Genomic DNA, 21,107 nt, shown 5'->3' with positions numbered 1-21,107 from the left:
CCCCTCTTGTAGCAAGATGGTCCTAAGCAGCTGCATAGTCTGCTTATACTACGCTGGGCCGGCCCTGGTTGTAGAACTATGGTTCTCAAACATTGTACACCAATTAGGCCTCCTAAAAAATCCTTACCTCTTCAAGCAGCTCCATCTTTGCATATTCAAAATTTTTAGTGTAGTAAGTACACCCAAGTGTTAATCAAAAATGAGACAGAATTGATTCCAAAAACATACAGTATGTGTAACATTCTCACAGCTCTTAAATATAGGTAGATAAAAAATAAATAACATTGATATTTTCAGTCGAACTGGACAATTATGACTTTCAATCGAAGTTGTAAACCAAACAGACAATTATTTAAAATAGGTCTTGAATCTATTTTAACGTCGGTGTACCATTCATAGCTTCTGAAACAGAATAACTGTTGATAGCTTGAGCATAATGTGCTTAAATTAGCAAATTAAGTCGTTAGTAACTATCGTAAACACATCCTGTATTAACAGTTCCGACATTCTGCCGCCTGCGAAAAACCTCTAACCCTAACCTATTTCACAATTTAGCTAGCTATCAAACTGTCATTTTTTACACACACACACACACACACACACACACACATTTTATATATATATATATATATATATATATATATATATATATATATATATATATATATATATATATATATATATATATATATATATATATATATTAGGGTTTTCACAAAAGTAGGCTCATTTGGACAGAAATGTTTTAATTTCGACAAAGACAACCCTCTAAGTCTTGTCTTTCATTTTCCAGCAGCCAAAAGGTTCAAACTGTAATCAAAGTGTATGAAAATAAAAGATTAGTAGACAGTGTGTACCATTGCTTAGATGTTTTTAATCCAACAAGCAAGCTTTTGAAGTTGCCACCAAGTGACCCGGAGTGCTCCGTCTTTAACGTCATTTCACAAATGAGCTAGATAAATAGGACAAAGCAACCAATGAAGTTGCAAACACCTTTATGTGATCCATGACATCGAACAAAGGCCAGACACAAGTGCCGCCATAGCAACACCGTACCAACACTGCTGTACATTATGCATGTGCTTCAGTTTGAATCGTCGCATATCCCATCTATCAAGATATATTTTGAATTGGGGCGGCATGGCTTAGTGGTAGAGTGGTCGTCTCCCAGCCGAAAGGCCGTGGGTTCGATCCCCCGACCATCAAGACCATGTCTAAGTGTCCTTGAGCAAGACACTGAACCCCCAGTTGCTCCTGATGCTGCGTCATCAGTAGGTAAATGACTAGTTAGTGTAAAGCGCTTTGAGTACCTAAGGTAGAAAAGCGCTATATAAGTGAAAGTCCATTACCATTTTGAATTGTCATTTATTGGAAAGACTTAAATGTCAAAGCATGAAGTGAACACTGGATACAGGCAACATGGTTGGGTTTCTGCGCATGAAAGCTATACCGCAGGCATGCAGCATGTATTCACAGTATTAATATAATTTGACATATACAACTTGAAGCTTTTGTCCTTCATGGCAGCTGACGAGGAGGAATTTGTTTTAGTGATACGGCTCAGATCCTTCAGCTTAATTTTTGGTGTCTCACGAGATTCTTCGGCTGAATGCAGTCATTTTGCTTGGAGATATACTCAGTTGTAATATGACTCCTTACAACGGACTTCGTTTCTGCTCTCAAAATGTCAATCTAATCTGAGGATTATTATTGGAATTCTTTTGGAACAACTGAACAATGCGAATGTATGAATGTATATTTGAGGTTAGAGTGTGTCTATTCAGTTTTTTAAATATTCAGACCATTGACTTCAGGAGTGATACATCAGTGGGTCATGAGGCCACAAGCATTAAGCCAAGATCACATGCATATTTTACATCACATAAACCATGTGTCAAAGAGCGCTTCAATCATTTATAACACCCTTTTAAATATTTATTCAATATCATTCTGAGAGGTTCTGGCCAAATGTGGCGCTTCAACTAAATGTAACGTTCCACATTGCAAACACCAAGACGCCGTGCACACATCAAGGACTTGTTATTGCAGGAAGAAATAAGTCACCTCAGGAGCAAGGCCTGTTTCCTTTCTGGCCCACAGACTCTGGCCACAAAACATCCCAAGATCCACACCATGTGCCTTTCAACTGTACCTCCACTTCTGTGCAGGGGAGGGGAGGAGAGGCATTAATCGACAGCCCCTGTCACAAATGCACTACATAAGAAGCTAGAATGGGAACCTCCATTCTTCCTGTGTGCCACAGCAGTGATGCAGATGGAGTGTTTGGGTGTGTGCGTGAGACGTAGATGAATCCAAGCATGTGCACACTAGCAGAATTCAACAGGAAATCAACTTGCATATTTGTCTGAAGGTGCTTAAATAAAGCATACTACCTAGTTACATGATGCTGGAATAGCCCAGTGACTATCACATAAGGTGAATGATGGGTTTTTAGAGAGCCCTCTATAGACTCCCATATGACCAAACACTATAATGTCTACAAAGTCAAACAGAGAAAAACAAGAGGAACTGAGAGCCAGCCTTGCCGGTAGCAAGCTGGGTCATTTCCCCAAGGAAAGCCTCCACCCTCCTGAGCTTAAATCATCCTTCTAATGTGTCGCAGACATCAACATACACATACTAAGAGTGAAGATTTATTATTCTTGAGGTCGAAAGAGAAATAGTTGACTTGACCGTTATAAAGGGCTGGATGTGGATGCTTGCAAAAACATTCTGGAACGTGCCAAAGAATGCTGGAGGAATGGGTGGAAATCTAGATGGGGTCCCCCAACTTGCAGCTTAAACAGCTTTTACTCTTCAGGGAGAACTCTGTGCAAAATTTTGAAGTGTATCCCTCCAAACACCCAGGAGAACATTTATGATGTCAGAGCTCATAGATGTTGCACAAGATGGTCTTCATCATAATTCTTTAGAATTTGAGGAGCAAAAAAAGGTCTTCTTCCAAGTGCTCCCAAGACCTTGGAAGCTGAGGATTGCTTATGGAATAAGAACGTGTAGGGCATGATACTCCAGGGTCAATTGCAGCCTCTATTACATCAATTTATACTTTCTGATTCGTATGTGAGACAGTTAAGTACCTTGTACAAGGTCACATTAGCTAGGTTTCCTTCCAACCATTTTTATTTTCAAAAATAGTGAAAATAAACCTGAAGATGTTAGAAAAAAAAAATAACCAAGTAAAATTCACGCAAATGTTTTTAGCCTGGAAAGGTGAGGATTTTTCAGCATATAGGTAAAAGGAAAATGCTTTTTTTTTTTTTTTTTTTTTTTTTTGACTAAACAACTGACTGCGGCACCGGCGGGCAGCATGGCTCGGTGGTAGAATGGTCATGTCCCAGCCGAGAGACTGTGGGTTTGATCCCCCGACCATCATGACCATGTCGGTGTCCTTGAGCAAGACACTGAATCCCTAATTGCTCCTGATGCTGCGTCATCAGTTGGTAAATGACTAGGTAGTGTAATGCGCTTTGAGTACCCAAGGTAGAAAAGTGCTATATAAGTGAAACTCAATTTACCATTTATCCAGACCACGACACACATTTAGAGCAGATGCAGTATTACAGACAACAAAGTTACTTTCACGGCGGGGCATGGCGAGTGGAGGTGTGGAAGGAAGGGGACCCAAAACGGCAGGAAGGCTGGGAAGTTGTGGCTAAAAAAAATGAATGACAAACTGAGAAAAGGAACAACTGGAGCAAATCAATACAAGGTACAACAAAAACTGAAATGAACTCACGGAAATCGGCAAGGGTTGACGGGATACTCGGAGTGAAAAATCAGATAGGAGAAGATGTCGACAAGGGGAAGGCAGAAACTCTGGCAGCATGACATATAGACAATAACCCAACAGCTAGCAAGAACTAAACTGGAATTTAAATACTCCGACACTGATAAAGAAAAGGCAAAACAGTTGGACAGGTAGCACCTGATTGGTTGACACACGGGGGCTTACAAGCAGACAGGTGGATGAAATCATTGTAACTGGCACACAGAGAAGAAAAGGCAGACGCAAGGAGAAGGAAGAAATTTGAACCCCCCCCTCCCAAAAAAAAAAAAAACAGAAAAACAATCAATCCCATGACAGCAATAAACATGACAGCTACTTACATATGCTTTGGGGTACAAAGAAATTGAAAGTTGAGTTCAATTAAAAAAAGCTAACACTACCTTGGAAATGCAGGTGTATTCTCAAATAGAGAATGAGTCATATTCTTTGATAGTATTTTTAAAATAACGAATGCTGACTCAATTGTGATCAGTTGCTGGATACATAATGCTGGATACATAATGTGATCACATTTTTATTCAGTTAGCGGCTAAGTGTTAGCCAATGGCATTGCGGCTCTGCCACTTTCATATAGCCTACTCTCATATGACATGATCGGTCTCCACTCTCAATAATCACAAAATAATAACAGATGCAAAAAAGTTTCAGTTTTGTTTTGCTAATTTTGTTTTTTACTAATTTTGCTTAAAATTTGAAACATTTGGATGAAAATCCCCTTATTGGAGATTGCATCTGTCTACCAACATTTTATATTTTGTTGCTTTTGCTCTTTTCCTCTGCACTATACAAGTTTGGCACAGCTCTCATTGCCTTGGATCGTAGCGGTTTGTTTTCCATTTGTGACTAAATGTTGTGAAAGCACACAAGCAAATGTACATAACAAGATCAATGGTTTTCTGTATTTACAATGTGGCAGGTATGAGCTGGAGACATTTTAAGAGGGCCATATCATTGCAGCAAAGTAGAAACTAAAAGGCAAAAATTATAAACTGTCAGGCAAAGCCATCATACAACCTAATGATAGCACATATGCTATTTTTAGCACTGTCCACTCAGATGATATACACGTTACAGCTACGAATCAGATAAGCCGATGAATGACATACAGTGGTTTATGTCACTCACGTACAATCTGCTTGGCACAAAACCCCTAAGGATCAAGAGCAATACCTGGTTTCACACTGTAAAATCAATATTGATTTTGTAGCAAAGCATGGTTGCTTAATTTTAACTAACTGTGTAATGAAAGTATCCCAATGTCTTTATATCAGCCAGGGAACCTTTCATGGTGTTTTTGCATAAGACTTAGTGTCAAAATGACAGTTCAGAGTTCAAATACAGTGCTTGCACAATTTTTACAGTGAGTAAAAATGACTGAATATAATGTTTAATTCAAGGCAGTACAGTGACAAATGGTTAGCACATGGCATCACAGGTGTGAGGTTAGGGATTCAAATCAAAGCTACATATTTCTTGTGTGGAGTTTGCATGGTCTTCCCATTCTTGAATTTGAATTTCTTTCACATTTCAAAAGCATGCATGTTAGTCTGGATGAAGACCCTAAATTCCCTGTATATCTGAATTTGAGAATGAATGGCTGTTAGTCTGGCAAGTCTATATTATGTGTACGCCCTGCGATATGCTTAAAGTCAGCTCCAGCTCACCCATGATTCTAAGGGTAAACAAGTACAGAAAATGGTTATTTCAAAAAATAGTTTGCCATAGATTAACTTAATTGGTATATAAGAGAACAAGGAGCCAGATAGATGTTCATTGAATGGGCATTCATGGGGAATCACTATGTTCTATGTATAAAATAAATGACGTCACGGTCTCTGCTTATGATTCTAGTTTCACCAAGAGATCGACAGCAAATCCTTGAAGTAAGAAACATTGCAGGAAAATATCTCTCGTAAACTACCAGTGACGGCCCGTGCATTTCAACCCGGGGCCTTCAGTGAGTTATATTTATTCCTACCAAATATGCCTTATAATAACAATTAACAAATTTAAATGAGAAACACGCAACGGTATGAGTGAGGAGCCAAGCGCGGGTGAAGGTGTAGCGCCGCCGTCTTTTTAATTTTTTCCTCGGCATGCATGATATATTTTTGACCCTCTATTTCGATATGTAGCACAAATAAGTTACGAATAAACGAAAGTCAGAGAAATTTAAACGACAAACATGAGTGTGGTGCCACACACTCTTAAGTACTCAAAAAAAAAAAAAATCGTGTTGGGCCTGCAAATCAAGTTAATGAATCGCGCTGGGCCTAGTCGGTTTTAATACCATCGGGCCAGGTCGGTTTGAACTGGATTTTTGGATGTAAACTATAGTTTATGCAGTCAGCACATGATATGATCCATATATCAGGCACACCAGATTATAAGGCGCACCGTCAGCTTTTTTTTTTTTTTTTTTAAATCTGACTTTTGGGTGTGCCTTACCGTGTGGAAAATGTGGTAAGGTGCTCACCTCTACTTGTTATTTGAAAATAAAATCCATCCTTCTTTCTTTCCTCAAAAAGAATGCAATGGTTCTGTTGAGAAAGCTTTGCTAGCTGCATGTATAAGGTTCATCAGCAAGTCAGAAGGACTTGCTGATACGGATATGAAGGCTGATGGTGAAAGCTGTTTGGTCGTTTTTCTGGCATACGCTCCAATGTCGAGAATGAACGTTCAACAGGCTGTTAGCCATGGGTACTGTTCATTATTGCTTTTATGAAAATGACACACAAAACCATATTCCCTGCTGTGATAGACTAGTTAGCACAGGTGTCGGCTGACCTCTGGTCACATTACCCAGTTTTTCTCGGAAGGTCCGTCATGCGCCAAGTATAAATGCAACTAGACCCAACTCTTTTCCTCTTTTGCCATCATGGATTAGGAAAAGAAAAATCATAAAAAAGAAACAATGTGTCGGTAGCAACCAAATCTCATGGTTCAAATTCACGGCATTTTGAGGCAAAATGAAACTGTCAGGCTGCCGGGAAAGCTTATCCAATCACAGGACACGTACATGACCATGTGTTGATTTCTACGTAGGGCCGACTAGCTTCCCCTGAGGTCACATTCTCATGAGATGATTGGTCCAAGCGTTGTAAACTGAAGGGTTTGTGTCCACTCAAAGAAGTGCCTTCTCTTCTCGTTCTGAAGGTTCTGGCAGATATCAGAGAACCTGACAACATTAGCTAGTTGAAATATGATTGGATAAAAACGTCTTATTCAACTTTTTCAAAATTTAGCACTGGAGGGACAGCAAAAAAAAGTTATACATGACATACAGAGCACAGACCAGTGAGACTAGATGTTTTTTTTTTTTGTATTTAGAAATATTTATGAGTAAAAAAATATGTTTAGGCCAGCAGCTTGCTGGCAGAAAACAGGGCCCAGGACAGAAAACAAAACAGACTGACTGACACCCTCGGACAATAATACCCAAAGAGAACAAAAGTAGACCGAAGGCTTATGTCATTAACTCAATGACAGGTCACATTGGCTCACTGGCATGCATAGAGGGAGATGACTCAGACCAAGAGCAACTGCTTGTTGGCCAGAAACAGACGGAAGCTAAATACTAAGAGGCAGTTGATCAAAGCTTTGTGAAGAAACCTTTAGAGGTAAATGGGATTTCCACCATGCTGAAGGGTAATTGCAAATGTGAATGTGCGGCCTTGTGTATGTTTATACCAGGCCTGAAAATAATTATTTCAGTAGTCAAGGCCACCAGGGGGCAGTGCATGCATACATGTTTACACAAAGACTACTCAATAAACTGCAGTAAAATTACTCTGAATGTCTTTATATGCGTCCCCTCTCCCACCACTGTATATTGTAGATGGGTTTCTACGAACGTAACTATAATTAGCATTTGAGGCTAGCGTTTATGATTCTGCCTCCTTGTTCTCTGGGGATTTGCACTGCTTTGGGTTTCGCGACAGACGTGCAGAGGAGTATATGGAGACCCTTTCTTGTGTGTATGTAATAAACCAGAGGTACGATGCTTGAGCTATCCAACAGATATTAAGAGATTTTGAAGAAACATAAGTGCGAGTCCTAAAACGGAGCTTTACTTAATTGCTTTGAAGTCCTAATAGTTTTGGTGTGCAACAAAGAGAAATACATTTTTGATTTTTTTAAAGACTATTTCTATAATTATGAAGGTAACCCATAGCAATCAGGTCAATTTCTCAATATTCATTCACTAATACCTGCAGTTTTATCCATCTTTTACTCCATTCATCCATCAGCTCCCTCCATCCTTCCATTATCCAACAACAATATCACCAAGGAATTAGCATTTGACTGAATACCTATGATTCACATAGGGGAAATAATACCAGGTGATAATCAATGTTCAACAAAATAATGTTAAGATGAATGTTGCTATGAATATTCTGAACACCTACAATATTTTCAATGTCAGAGCCATATTGAGTAAGCGCAGTAGTAGTTTGTGATGATGTTAGCCAACCCGCCACTTAATGAAAAGTATTCTTCACAATAAATTTGCAGTGCCCTTCCAGACTACCATCTATCTTTCAGACCATTAAACAGCATTTTTCTCACCCTTGCATCATTGCATCTGCCAACCAATACAACGTCAAGCTATAAAGTTCATCATAAAAATGACATTTTTAGCCAAAAATTAGTGCTGCAGAATTGGTCTCCAATAAAAAATAAACCACCTCTTGTCTTCAAAAACAGTTCAGAGGATTACAGACTTTTAATACAGAAAAACCCAACAAGGCCCCTAACCACAATAAATAAGACTGCCGGGCTGTCATCTAGACCCAATTTGAGAGGCAAACCTCACCTAAAGCTGACACTCAAAAACAATTAATCTTGAATAAAGTTAAACACAAAGCCATAAACCCGTGCAAACACATGTGATACATTTGATTCAGCAAGTGAAGTCTTTCATTTTAAAGCATGACACGTGTCTGAAAGCTAAAACCGTCTGTGATGTTTTGTATTCCCAAGAACAAAAAAAAAAGGTGATCGTAACAGGTTTTCACTTCCACAGCATAGTCACGGCAGGCACTGGGTCACATCTGCCGGGCCGGATGACAGCACCGAGTGATGAGCCGTAAAAGCAGACATATCATGGAGAAATCCCCCTGGAGGTCAGTCCTCGGTTACAGAGCATGAAGAAAAGACCTGCGCCGACGGCTGCACAGTCATAACTCTGTCACCGTGGCAGCGCAAAGACATCATAAATCTCGTCTGCAGTCTACCTTGTTATTAGGTGTATTAGTTTCACTCTTTAAATTCTGACTGATCTGGCTTCTAATTTACAATCAGATATAGGAAGATGTAGTGGCGAGCCATGTTGGAAATTATACGTAATCCCAGACGCACAAATCATTCCACAAATCTGAATACATAGAAAAAAAGGATCTCCATGTCAGCAAAACAGGGGGAGGACCTCACCTAGTAGTTCATTCTTCTCCATTAATTTAGGAGGCCCATTTCAAGCAGATTCAAGTTTATTTAAGGGAAAAGGGTCATCCATCAATTTTTTAGAACGCTTGTCCATATTGGGTTCAAATGTGAATTGGTGCTGATATTAGCTGACTTTGGGCAAGCATTCTGGTACACAATTGAATCGTCGTTAGCCAATCACTGAACACATACAGAGGGAAACAATCATTTAGCCACTTACACCTTTGGAGGATTTTGAATTTCTAAATATCCAAACATTTTGGAATGAGAGTGACAGCTGGAGTACCAGAACAAATCTCCACAAGTGGAGCCTGAAAATCTAGCTGAGATCGACCCCTTAACTGAAGAAGACAAATGTGCTACCCACATCATAACATAACAAAAATGGGTGCTCCTCTCAAATTATAATAGATGGATGGATAATCGCACGATGGAAGGAAACTGGAGAAAAACTTTGTAACGAGCCAAGTAAGAAGCTACAGACACAAAGCCACGTTCCAGAGGCACTAAGATTGTGCAATGGCGCTCTCTGTTGGACATGACAAACTAAACAACAAGATAGGAAAAAGTAGAGGACATGGATTTGCATTCTGGCTTATTTGGACGAGTGTTTGATGTGTTCAAAAGGGTTTTCGGTCTTCTTCATCTTGTTTTTTATTTTCATGAATTTTGTGTAGTGTTGATATTCAATATATTTATTGCTGCTATGTAGACTTACGAGTGGTTCAAAAACACATTGGACAAATACAGTATAATGATGTTTGACTAACCTACCAATTATTTATTCTTTGATCATTCTCAAATGGTAATGATTTACCATTTTCAACAATATGTAAATGCAATATAGAAACAAATATTGAGTTTTATCTTATAATTGTGTTTTAATTAACTCATTGAAAATTCATAGGTAGATATATCTTAATTCTTCATTTTACCAAGAAAGATTGGACAATTTTATGCAACTTTGGGGCAACAGTTCATGGAAAATTCATTTTCTATCCCACAATGAGAGCAAAAAGTCTTTCCAGTTTGGGGACACAGTCAGGTGCTCCAAAACCGAGGTATATACACAGCGTATGTGCAGTAGTTACCATATAGGAGAACAAATGTAGTTTGCAGCAGTGCAAAAATCACATGTAAAAGCCACTAAAATAGACATAACGCTGACATCGTTTTATCCAATGTTGTCACGCGAAAACATGCTTTTCGCCTTTGGGTAATCATGCTGTTAACACAGATAAACAAAGTATAATGAACACATGATTTCCTTAGTGGACATAACAATTGCGGAGACAGCAGGAACAGTGTGACTATAACGACCAGAATGGACACGCCAGTTAGCCACCGGGGTCCAGTAAAGATCACATTAAAGCACAGGCACGACAGCTGGGCCTTCTATGACTCATCTGCTCTTATGCAGTCCGGCCTCTGCTCAGCACCATCACAGGGTAACCTCAATTTCTTTTCTCTACAATGTTCAACAGTAAATAAATACAGACATAAAATTTTCTTACCCTAAACTTGTCAATTTTCAGTAACACTTTTGTACCAACCAGATGAACATACAGTATGTAGTAGTCATTTGGGAGCCCAATGTAGATCTAGCCATAGGGATCTCCACATCACCAACACAACAGTTAAAATTGTAGTTTGGACAGGAAGGGGAAAGCACCTTAAACAATCTTGATGGATCCAGAATTTTGCTATTTTTGCTATATATGTGTTGTTTATGCCCTTTTTTTTTCATTTTTACTTGGTACTTATTATTTTCCTGTTTGCTTGGAATTATTAATTTCAGTGAATTAAAACTGAGCACAAAGAAACATCATTTAAATTTTAAAAAATGGGTGCGAACAGATACCGGGTATCATATCAGCCTATACCTGGCTTTAATTCAAGGTCATCATGATAGTTGCGGCCCTATTAGAAATTGGAAAATATTGGCATTAATGTCTGACAGCCCATTGAGATGTACCCTCTGCAAGAATATGTATAGAACTAGAAAAAAGCATAATGGAAAATTCGAATTAAATCTATGTACCGCATTGTTCAGACTATACGGCACATTCAAAATGCTTTAACTTGATCTCAAATTGAAAGTGCAATTTATAATCAGGTACACCTTATGTATGAATGTCAAATTAAAGTAGAATAAAACATATTTGCTGTATTGGTTTGTTTCACTTGTGCCCTGTATATGGACATTTTCACAAAATATACCAGGCCTTATAATTCGGCGCACCTTAAAGTCTGGAAAATACTCAAGAAAAAGGCTATAGTAGGATATAACACTCTCTTTGAGAATAGCTGTCATTTTTGAGGAGGACATTTTATGTCAAAAGTACCAGTGGCATCAGTTCCACATACAGTATTGCGCCTCGGCTCCGCTGCGCTGCGCTGCACACAGAACTTGAAAAATCTTGTCTTCAGCCGTGAGCCGTGGTCAATTCCACAGTTCAGGAAGTATAAAATACAAAAAGAATGTCATCTACATCCGGATTAACAAAGAAAAAGCACTCCGCATGGACAAGATTGCCTTCTCCTTCGCTGATTGATTGGATGATCCCAAAAGCAATTGCTTTTCCTTCTCTGTGCAATTGACAGAGACAAAAGGAGTAAAATTCCCCCATTCCCGAAAAATATCAGCTGTTAAAGTGTGTATGTAGTCTGGGGCTCACCCCATGTAGTATAAACAGCATGAACATTCCTCACTGTTGTCCACCTTGGCGGTGCATTCCTGTGTACAAAAGAGAGGCCCTAACACTCTCTATTTCACAGTTTAGTCAGGTGGCTATTTGATGAATCGCAGAAAAGCACAGCAGGGTCTTTGTTCGGGGGCAGGGAATGCTTGAAAAGGTGTGTAGCAATGCTGCGTAATGCCTAATGACTTGGACCACTTACAGGGGGATGCAAGACTGCACAGTCGAAGGAATGGCTCACAGGAAAGGTTACTACTGTTTTTTGTCAATGCCAACTGATACTTTACATCACAGTCAACCAGTCAGCCTTACGTGTGTGTGTGTGCATGAGGATACATGCCTTTTGAGAAATCCAAGAAAGGTATGACAAAGGAAACTGAGCATGAGACTTGTAGACCTGAACAATAGACACAGGCGGCTAGCCATCAGTGCAAGAGACTGTAAATGATATCCAGGCATTAGTACTTGTGTGTGTGTGTGTGTGTGTGTGTGTGTGTGTGTGTGTGTGTGTGTGCGTGTGTGTGTGCGTGCGCGTGTGTGAGTGGGTGTCTTTTTGTCAATGTTTAACAGAACTACCTTTAGTAAAGGCCGTGTGTTCGCAGAAAGAAGATACTTTTGGCATGAGGCAACCAGGCTCTTTATAACCTGTTAACATCAGGTCCCAACAGACTGAAGGTCACTTGGGCGAATGAGCTGATGCAAAAAGAAAAAAGGTTGGAGAGATAAAACAAAAAAAGAGAGATGAAGAGCAAACAGTAATCTTCCCTGACAGTGTGGAGGTGAAGACAAAAGAGGACTTCCTAAGTGTTCAGAAAAGTGGGTTAGTGCTTTAGAAGGGAGGGTGGAAAAAAAGAACATTTTACTGGTAAAATCGGGGGACCTGAGCCTCTAAGCAGCAGATTGTCCCACATAAAGCAACTCTCCCGAGGAAGGTACAGGTTGACAGGAAATGAATGTGGAAGGACATGAATGATGAGCTGCCATAACATTGGGTACGCCTGAGATTCAATACTAGAGAGCTATATAAAACTCTCCTTTTACAAAGACAATAATGTAGTTCACAATTGTGCATTACAGTGAAATACTGCACTTTGTCATACTGTGAGATTTTTTGAATATTACGCAACTCTCACACGACTGAAGAATGTAGCCAAAATATTATGTATTGCCCTCAGCATGCCGTGAGACCTACAAATTTAACAGTTAGGTGTTGGACAACTCACATTATAAACCTACCATACCAAATAAAAACATCCCCAATCCTTATATAACAGAAACTAAACTAGAAAAAAAATGGTCGATAATAAAATGTGTATACTAACAGTAACCTGCGAGCAAACACAACTCAACTTTGTTCAACTTAACCAAAGGCCAGCTACATAACAATTAGCACATTTGTGCATTAATGCCAAAATTTGTAGATCACAGATATTCCAATTGATGTACAGTATATAACACATTTCAAACTATGTGAGTTTTTTCTTACGTTTGGGGTTTGAGTTTTTTTCTTTTTTGTTTTTTTAAGATTCATGTCAGTGTCTCATTTTTTCTGTATCCACTTGTACCAGTCAACTTCTTCCCTTGTGACAACCAATCAGCTCCCTCAGTCACTGGTGTCATGTCCAGTTGTGAATCCTTGATGTCTCATCAGTTTGGCTTGCATTCAGTTCCATTTTTTTCCACTTCTTGTCGGATCATTGTTGCTGTCACCGGCCCTTGTTGGTTTCTGTCACTGTCCTTGTCTTGTCTGGTTTTCTGCCCGGGTCCTGTTTTTCCCAGGTTCCTTGCTTTCATTTTGTGGCATGTTCATTCCTGGATTTGGTTTGTTACATTGAATTGTGTTTTTGACATTGTTTATGAATTTATTGTTTGATCCCAGTAACTTGTTTACTTTGTTTCCTCCTTAAATTATTTTTGAGCACTTAATACTTCGCAGTGATTAGAGATCAATCCTTTGCCAAAACCTTGACAGTTTTGACATAAGTCGTCAATGAAAAGCTTTTTTTTATCCAACGAGTTTAGCCACATGGGTATTACCTTTGCAGATTCCATGAAATGCAATATTTCTCATTAATATTTAGCCACAATTTTTTTATGGTTTCTGAGTACTAGGTTGGTTCAACTTGCCTTTGGGCTGTACTGGGCAATCCATCGCCAAATCGACCTGACACTGATGGAACGGGCAACTTTTTGACGAGTGGTTTCGCATTTTTAGTGTGTGCTTTATGATGCAAAGCCTTTGGAAAAAATACACGGACTGGGCACCCACTGAAGCAGGTTCATGTCCATCAATTGGAGTCAGTGCAGACAGTCTTTCTTAAGCTATAGATTCACATTGGAATCCCGATTTTTTTTGCCGCAATCCAACCTGTATCTGCTATCTTGATAGCAGCGTGAATGACGTTCGACTTTTTCAAATGCAACCCAGGCCACTTGGGTATGTGGTAAATCCGATACTTTTGACGTGCGACTTCAGTGTGAACAGCCATTCATTCGACTCGCACGTAACAAACAAGCGACAAACTTCACAGTTCTGCGATCAATAAGGTGCAAGCAGGTTGGAAAAACCAACACAACTTGGAGGACCAGACGAAGACAACTCGATGGACACTGAAGTGTATTTCGTCTGTCTCACTCTTCCTCAGCGAGTGATCTATTTGCTCAGAGCAAGCGAGAGAGACGTTGCTCGTACAGTGATCCCTCCTACTTCGCGGTCTCAGATATTGCGGTCTCAGTACTTCGCGGGTTTTTCAAGGAAAATTTAAAAATATTTCAAATCAAAAAAATAATTTAAAAATGCGCAAAAATGGGAAAAAATTGAAAAAAGCAAAAAAGTACATTATACAGTACTGTATTCATCAAATACCTAAGTAATATTAGTTAATAACTATTAAGAATTCTTCAAGCGTTAGAGTTTGTGACGTTTGTTACCTTATTTTGAAATGCACGCTTTTAATTTGTCGGGTCGCGTTGCATTTCCGTTTCCTGTTTTACGTTTTCTGTGCGTCATTCGGCTCGTTACGGTGACGCAGTGAATGACAACGTAAGCTCCTATTTATAGTTTATTATCATTTATGTTGATAACGCGCGCTACTGCCTATGTTTAGTAAGCGATGAGTGTTTATTCTGTTTATGTGTTCGTTTGTGTAGAGGTTGCACTTCATAGTTAGTAGTTGTTGTTAGTTGTTGCTAACCCGCTAATGTCAGCAAAAAATACAGTAAATTCATAGATTAAAGTTTGGCAAGTTTTTATATGTTAGTTGACTGACTTTAAGATTGTTGTTGATTTATTATTCAACAGATACTACATGATACACCATACATGAGCCAAAATAAATGTGAAGTTCAACGTGATGACTTGCGTACTCTTTCACCGGAGTCTTGGTGCAGATAACCGGTCCTGTGAACAAATTCTCAACAAACTAAGTAATATTAGTTATTTAATGAATATACAATAACGTTAATAAGGATAATGTATTGTTAAATAATAGGAGAAAGGAAATAAAATACGCCAAAAATACAAAAAAAAAAAGGATTGTTTATGGTTACTGCGGCTATATTGGGCCGAACATAGAAATCTAGGAACTGATACCCTACTTCGCGGGTTTCAGACTTCGCGGGGGGTTGACACCCCCCATTAACCGCGAAGTAGGGGGGATCACTGTATTGCACAAAATGGCATGAGAGAAACCTCACCCTTCCCCTCTTTCATTTATTTGTTAAATTCAACAAATTGAAAATATTCAAGCTCCACTATGACAGCCATTTCATGGCCTACATGGCCAGGTACTTCCATAAACATGTTAAGCACGCCCGCTGTTGGTGACGTCACGATAATCTCAATGTGCATGCGGGACAGTTTTGGGCCATTAAGCGTTCAACCACAGGTCACATTTTTTGGAAATGTGAATGATCTAAGCATGCGGCCCTTTAGCTCCGCCCTAATGGGTCTCTGAAGCTTTTTCAAAAATGGTTGAAAATGGAAAAAGATATTGAGTAATATATATTTTTGTTTAAATATAGTTTACAAACATGTCACAAACATTTTTTCAATGCATTAAAAATGAGTAGAAAAAATATTCCAACATTTATGTCAACAAAGATTTGCGTCATAGCCAGTGACGCATGTATCTTTTCGCTCTGTGTTTATGGCAAGAGGACGAGATCACACAATACTGCCCCTCGTATTTTTTGAGTGATGTCATGTGCATTCAGAACGCCGATTTTTATGCCTAGTGGCATCCAAAATGGCATCAAGAACGGCACTCTGGACGACAAGCAGCAACCGTCAGGCGTAAGAGCGACATTCCAAACACATTTAACTCAAAACAAACGTTGCATGATCTCATCCGCTTGCCATAAGTGGTGCCAGCAAAAAAATAAAATAAAATAAAATGAAATTAAATTTTAAAAAAATAAAAGAGGGTGGCTCGTATGGACAATGGATTCCAAAAGGAAAAAGAGAAAGACAGGTGAGAAGATCAGATATTCAATAATTTGCTTTTGTGGCCAATGCAGGACTACCTGCATGCCTGCTTTATAATGAGTTGCCAAATACCAAAAACATCTTAAATGGCCCATGTTGAGAGGCTGTTCAGTGATGTCCGAAAATGGAAGTCAAACGGGTAAGAACACAATCCTGTCATAGGCACATATATAGTAGCATATTGTCTGGTTCTAAAAAGGGACTTCTGATTTTTGTAATTGGAATGACAAATAGGTTTATTATTGTGTTTGGAATGACAAATAGGGATATCAGTGTGTTTTGTTGCTCCAGTCCCAGGATAGTGTTTTATTTTGTTGTTGTTTTATCCAATTCTCACAATAAAAATGACAGCAAAAATCTGATTTGGTGAGTGTTTTAGGCTCATTTTAGCCTGAGTCATTTTGATAGCAAGTTAATATATTATATATAATATTATATATAATATTATATATATATAATAGGTATATATATATATATATATATGATATATATATATGATATATATATATGATATATATGATATATATGATATATATATATATATATATATATATATATATATATATATATATATATATATATATATATATAGAGAGAGAGAGAGAGAGAGAGAGAGAGAGAGAGAGACACAGCATGTGTTGCCTTCACTATAAGGCTGGTAGAAGGCTTTCACATTTTTTCGGAGCTCTAGAAAAATGTGTTTTGTTTTGTTTTTGCTTCAATATGTCTCTTTCAACATTTTGGGTTGCTGACCCATGCTGTATAGACGTTTGTAGTCCTGAATTTCTCAAGTGTTAAAAGTGGTTTAAAAGTCTTACTCACTTCAAGGTATCGGGTCAGTTTGATGATGCATAGACTAAGTTTCCCAACCAGCCTGGGAGTCTTCTGTGTTGCTGTCACACTTATTGATGGTTCCCAGCCGTCTGCTCAAACATCAGGTGAGCAAAGAGTGTCTGTTATTGAGAAAAATCAACGGGCCTTGCTTGATACTACACTGCAGCGCTTCGTCACTGTCTGAATGTGAGTGCGTGTGTGAGTGAAACAGCGAAACAGAGCCTGACACAAGGAACAGCTGCAATGAATGACTAATCTGAGTTGAGAGCACAAACGATGAATATAGTGGAGCATGTTGTTCATGTGAAGACACGTAGGAACAGACTGAGGTATGACTCGCATCTCCGACTGTGCTGATGTCAGGTGTGAACATGAACATGATACCACTGCCTATATGATTGGACTCGCAGCACATCCTCTTCTACAGGCATGTCCAAAGTCCAGCCCAGGGGAGAAATTCAACCTGCGGAGAATTTTTTCCAGCCCGCAGCCTCATATAGCTCTGTTGACTAGTGTGTAAAATACATGCTAACTGCAATTTCACCTTCACTCACAAGAGGGCAGCATCAATCTGTCCAAAACGATGACTCTGGGTTCATTTAATTTCTTTTAATTGCAAGGTTCCTGACTCCTCATTCCTGAAAACATTGAATGCAACCCAGAAGTTTTACGCTGCCATATGACGGAGCGGCTTGATTGCCTTAAACATGCAGCGGGATGCGAAGATGGTGCATTGAAGAGCTCTCAAGGAACATCTTAAATCAAGGGACTTCAAATTAAATTTAAGTTTTAATCTGTTTAATTTCTTCTTTTTTTCCACTTTGAAAATACATTTTTTCTAGGTGTGTGTTCTATTTGTAGCAATATTTGATACTAAAAATATCTAATTACAGTGGAACATACTGTAGTTATACTCAACCTACATCTTTAATGCAGGCCAGTCATCTGCAATTTACAATAACCAATAACGAAACCAGTGAAAACATTTAGTTTTATAAAGACCAAAACGACTTCAAAATCATGCAATTTGATGCTTTATTTTCCTGATTTTGAAATGAAAAAATGTGTGAACATTTATTTTCATAGTGAAGCTTTATTTCCAGCGAAAAGCCGTATTTCAAATGAAAACCACTCTGGTGAATATGATATTTTGAGCATATTTTCCCAGTAGTCATATTTCATGTTTGAAATGTAATTTTTACTGGTAAATACTGTTACTTATTTCCCTGTTTTTAAATCTAAAAGTTCAGTAAACATAATTGTCAGTGATATGTCATGGTTCAAATGAACCCAAAGAAGTTTAAGAATCTTCACATAGATATAAATATAAATTGATGGCAGATTAGTTTGCTAAGATTTGTTTAGGTGAATAGTTGTTCCATGTAGAAAAGAATGTCAGGCTAAAATGTAGCTGCTCAATGGTTGACCCCTACATTGTCACCTCACTCATGAAGTTTGGTTACTCTTTACTAGTCAATGAAGCCAGACATACTATACTACGATAATAAAACTACGGTTGTTATGTCATCTTAAGACACAGTGAATTCATTTGTTTTTGGTTAAGTCCTCAGTAGTGAACATCCTGGCCTTTTCAATGATTTTTCATGTATTTGGGATGCATGTAACTTTGCTGTCTTGCGGAGATAAAATGAACATAACTGTGGACACAAAAACAAAAGGCTAGGTCTCAGAGGATATAATATGATAAAATATGAGACCATATGTAAATGAACAAAGTAAGGTAAAACACAGAGGTGGGGACTTCGTCAGCACTGATGGACTATCCGTCAGTCTGTCGCCAACGGACACCCGTTTTGCTGACGGACCAACGAATGACGGTAGACGATAGAAGTGTTTTAATTCCCAAATTAATGCCCTTTTTTTTTTTAATTAGTAAATTTAACTTCATGAATAATTTGTTTCACTTGTAGTGTATGTGACAGGTGAAATTTAGTCAGATGTTAATGAAACTGTCTTCTATAGTTGTAGAGCAGGCAGAGACCCATGATCTACCACTTCCGAGTTATGTAAAGTATGATAATGCCATCCAGTGGACATGATTGTTAATTGCACTCTTGTTCCCTGTATTAAAGATAGTGTAAATTTTTAGAATTTTCTATTTAAAATAGAACTCTGACAAATCACAAGATGAGAGCAAAACAAAACAAAGACAGATTGTGAGTATGTGCTCATTTTGCACACCTTGCGGGCTTATTGTGTCCTCACAAACAGGTGAGCTAATATTTAGTCAGTGAGAAAGATACAAATGAGATGGTTATAGATTGAAGGGGTGAGCGTTGCATTGCAACAAGGACGTTACCACTGGTGTGTGAAATTCTAACAAATAGCTCTATTATGCATCTTGGTGAGTAAATGTTTTGTTTTCATAGAAATTTGGCAGTGAAATGAACAAAATATTTTGATTATGTCGTTCTGCTTTTAAACGACCAACTCATTTCTATGCTAATGATATCTTCACATGGCTTGTAGGGAGTGAAAAACCAGATGAAGCCCTTTTTTATATATTTGCGCGAGCATTCCTACAGAGGCCCAGCAAAAACATGGCCCCACATCAATATAGAATGCAAAGCTTGTGTGAGGACATAAAAAAAGTGTAAAACATTTTTCGGTGAAAACGTCCCTAAGCAGACCATGAGAATCCAAACATAGCATGCAGCTGGATGAATTTAGTTTTGAATATAAAGTGAACTTGAAGCATTTAACTGCAACAATTGTGATTTGACAAAGGGCTTTTTGAGACATAAACACACGTCTTGAATTTTACGGCAAATAAAAGATAGCCTGAGTATGGCAATCATGTATTAAAGTTGTATGTCTACTCTTGAGAACCTAAGGGCCTGTTTGCTTGGCATTTTATGACGAAGGAAAAGAGTTTGAGCCTTCAGAGCAGTGAGGCTCCATTGTTGACTGGGTACACAGTGCTCCTTTGAGGCATTGAAAGAACATTTTGTCATTCCTTGGACACAACTCTTTCCTCAACTGGCTCATGGTCTAAGCTTCTACTTTTATTTATTTATTTATTTCCGGGATAAGTGTTACCTTGGCAACATCTATATGACCTTTCTCCCTCTCTGTGGGTGGTTATGTGCACATTAGCAAACTTAGTTCATCACCAGGTCTCGGCTGAGCTTCGTTAAACACTCAGCATAGAAGTCTGTCTTTCTTTGAAACCTGCACTCATTGGAATTCACTCAAATTCCATATCAAGTTTATTAGGAAATTATGAAACAGAATGAATCAATGAAAAAATCATTAACATCTGCATCACGCTGCATTAAAAGATTGATTTTTCCTCCCATCATTAATTCTACCACATGACTTTAAACTCAGTTTAGCTAAATTATTCCGTTATTTATTATACATCTGCTTCATCCACTACTTGGTTTATTAAAAGTAGGAAACAACCAGCTTATCGTTGACAGTATTCTGACTTTAAAACGCAACATGATAAAGCCTGTCTTCAATGGTCATTTTACCTAGACAGCACATGAAGTTGAATAACAATATTGAAATCATATTACAAAGTCACTACAGTAGAGATGAACAAAATGTTTGCCCTTTGAAAACACTTAGTCAAAATGGCAAAACAATTCTTTTTTTCAGTTTTGGCCAAAAGACAATTTAATCTGAAACGTTATGACTGAAAACAGATGTTGAGATGAGGTGAGGTGAGATGAGATGAGACGGTGACACTGCTAGAGATATTCTATTTATTACATTATATTTCAGAAGTAACACATCATTCACATCTATGAGCACACATCAAATACTCTTTTTCAAAAATAGCAGAATGTCCACTTTTTCTTTTTCAAGC

The 21,107-nt window shown here is 38.3% G+C and overlaps 1 protein-coding gene across 1 annotated transcript in view; it reads right to left on the bottom strand.

Moving 5' to 3' along the window:
- The window catches only part of rtkna (rhotekin a), a 74,148-nt gene that overhangs the window by 45,943 nt on the left and 7,098 nt on the right, over positions 1-21,107 (bottom strand). The window lies entirely within an intron of this gene.

Source organism: Hippichthys cyanospilos, chromosome 1, assembly GCF_059441005.1.
Source record: "Hippichthys cyanospilos isolate Australia breed blue-spotted pipefish chromosome 1, RoL_Hcya_1.0, whole genome shotgun sequence".
Lineage (NCBI taxonomy): Eukaryota > Metazoa > Chordata > Actinopteri > Syngnathiformes > Syngnathidae > Hippichthys > Hippichthys cyanospilos.
Note: the sequence above shows the minus strand (reverse complement) of the source record. Positions and strands in the feature narration are given on the sequence as shown.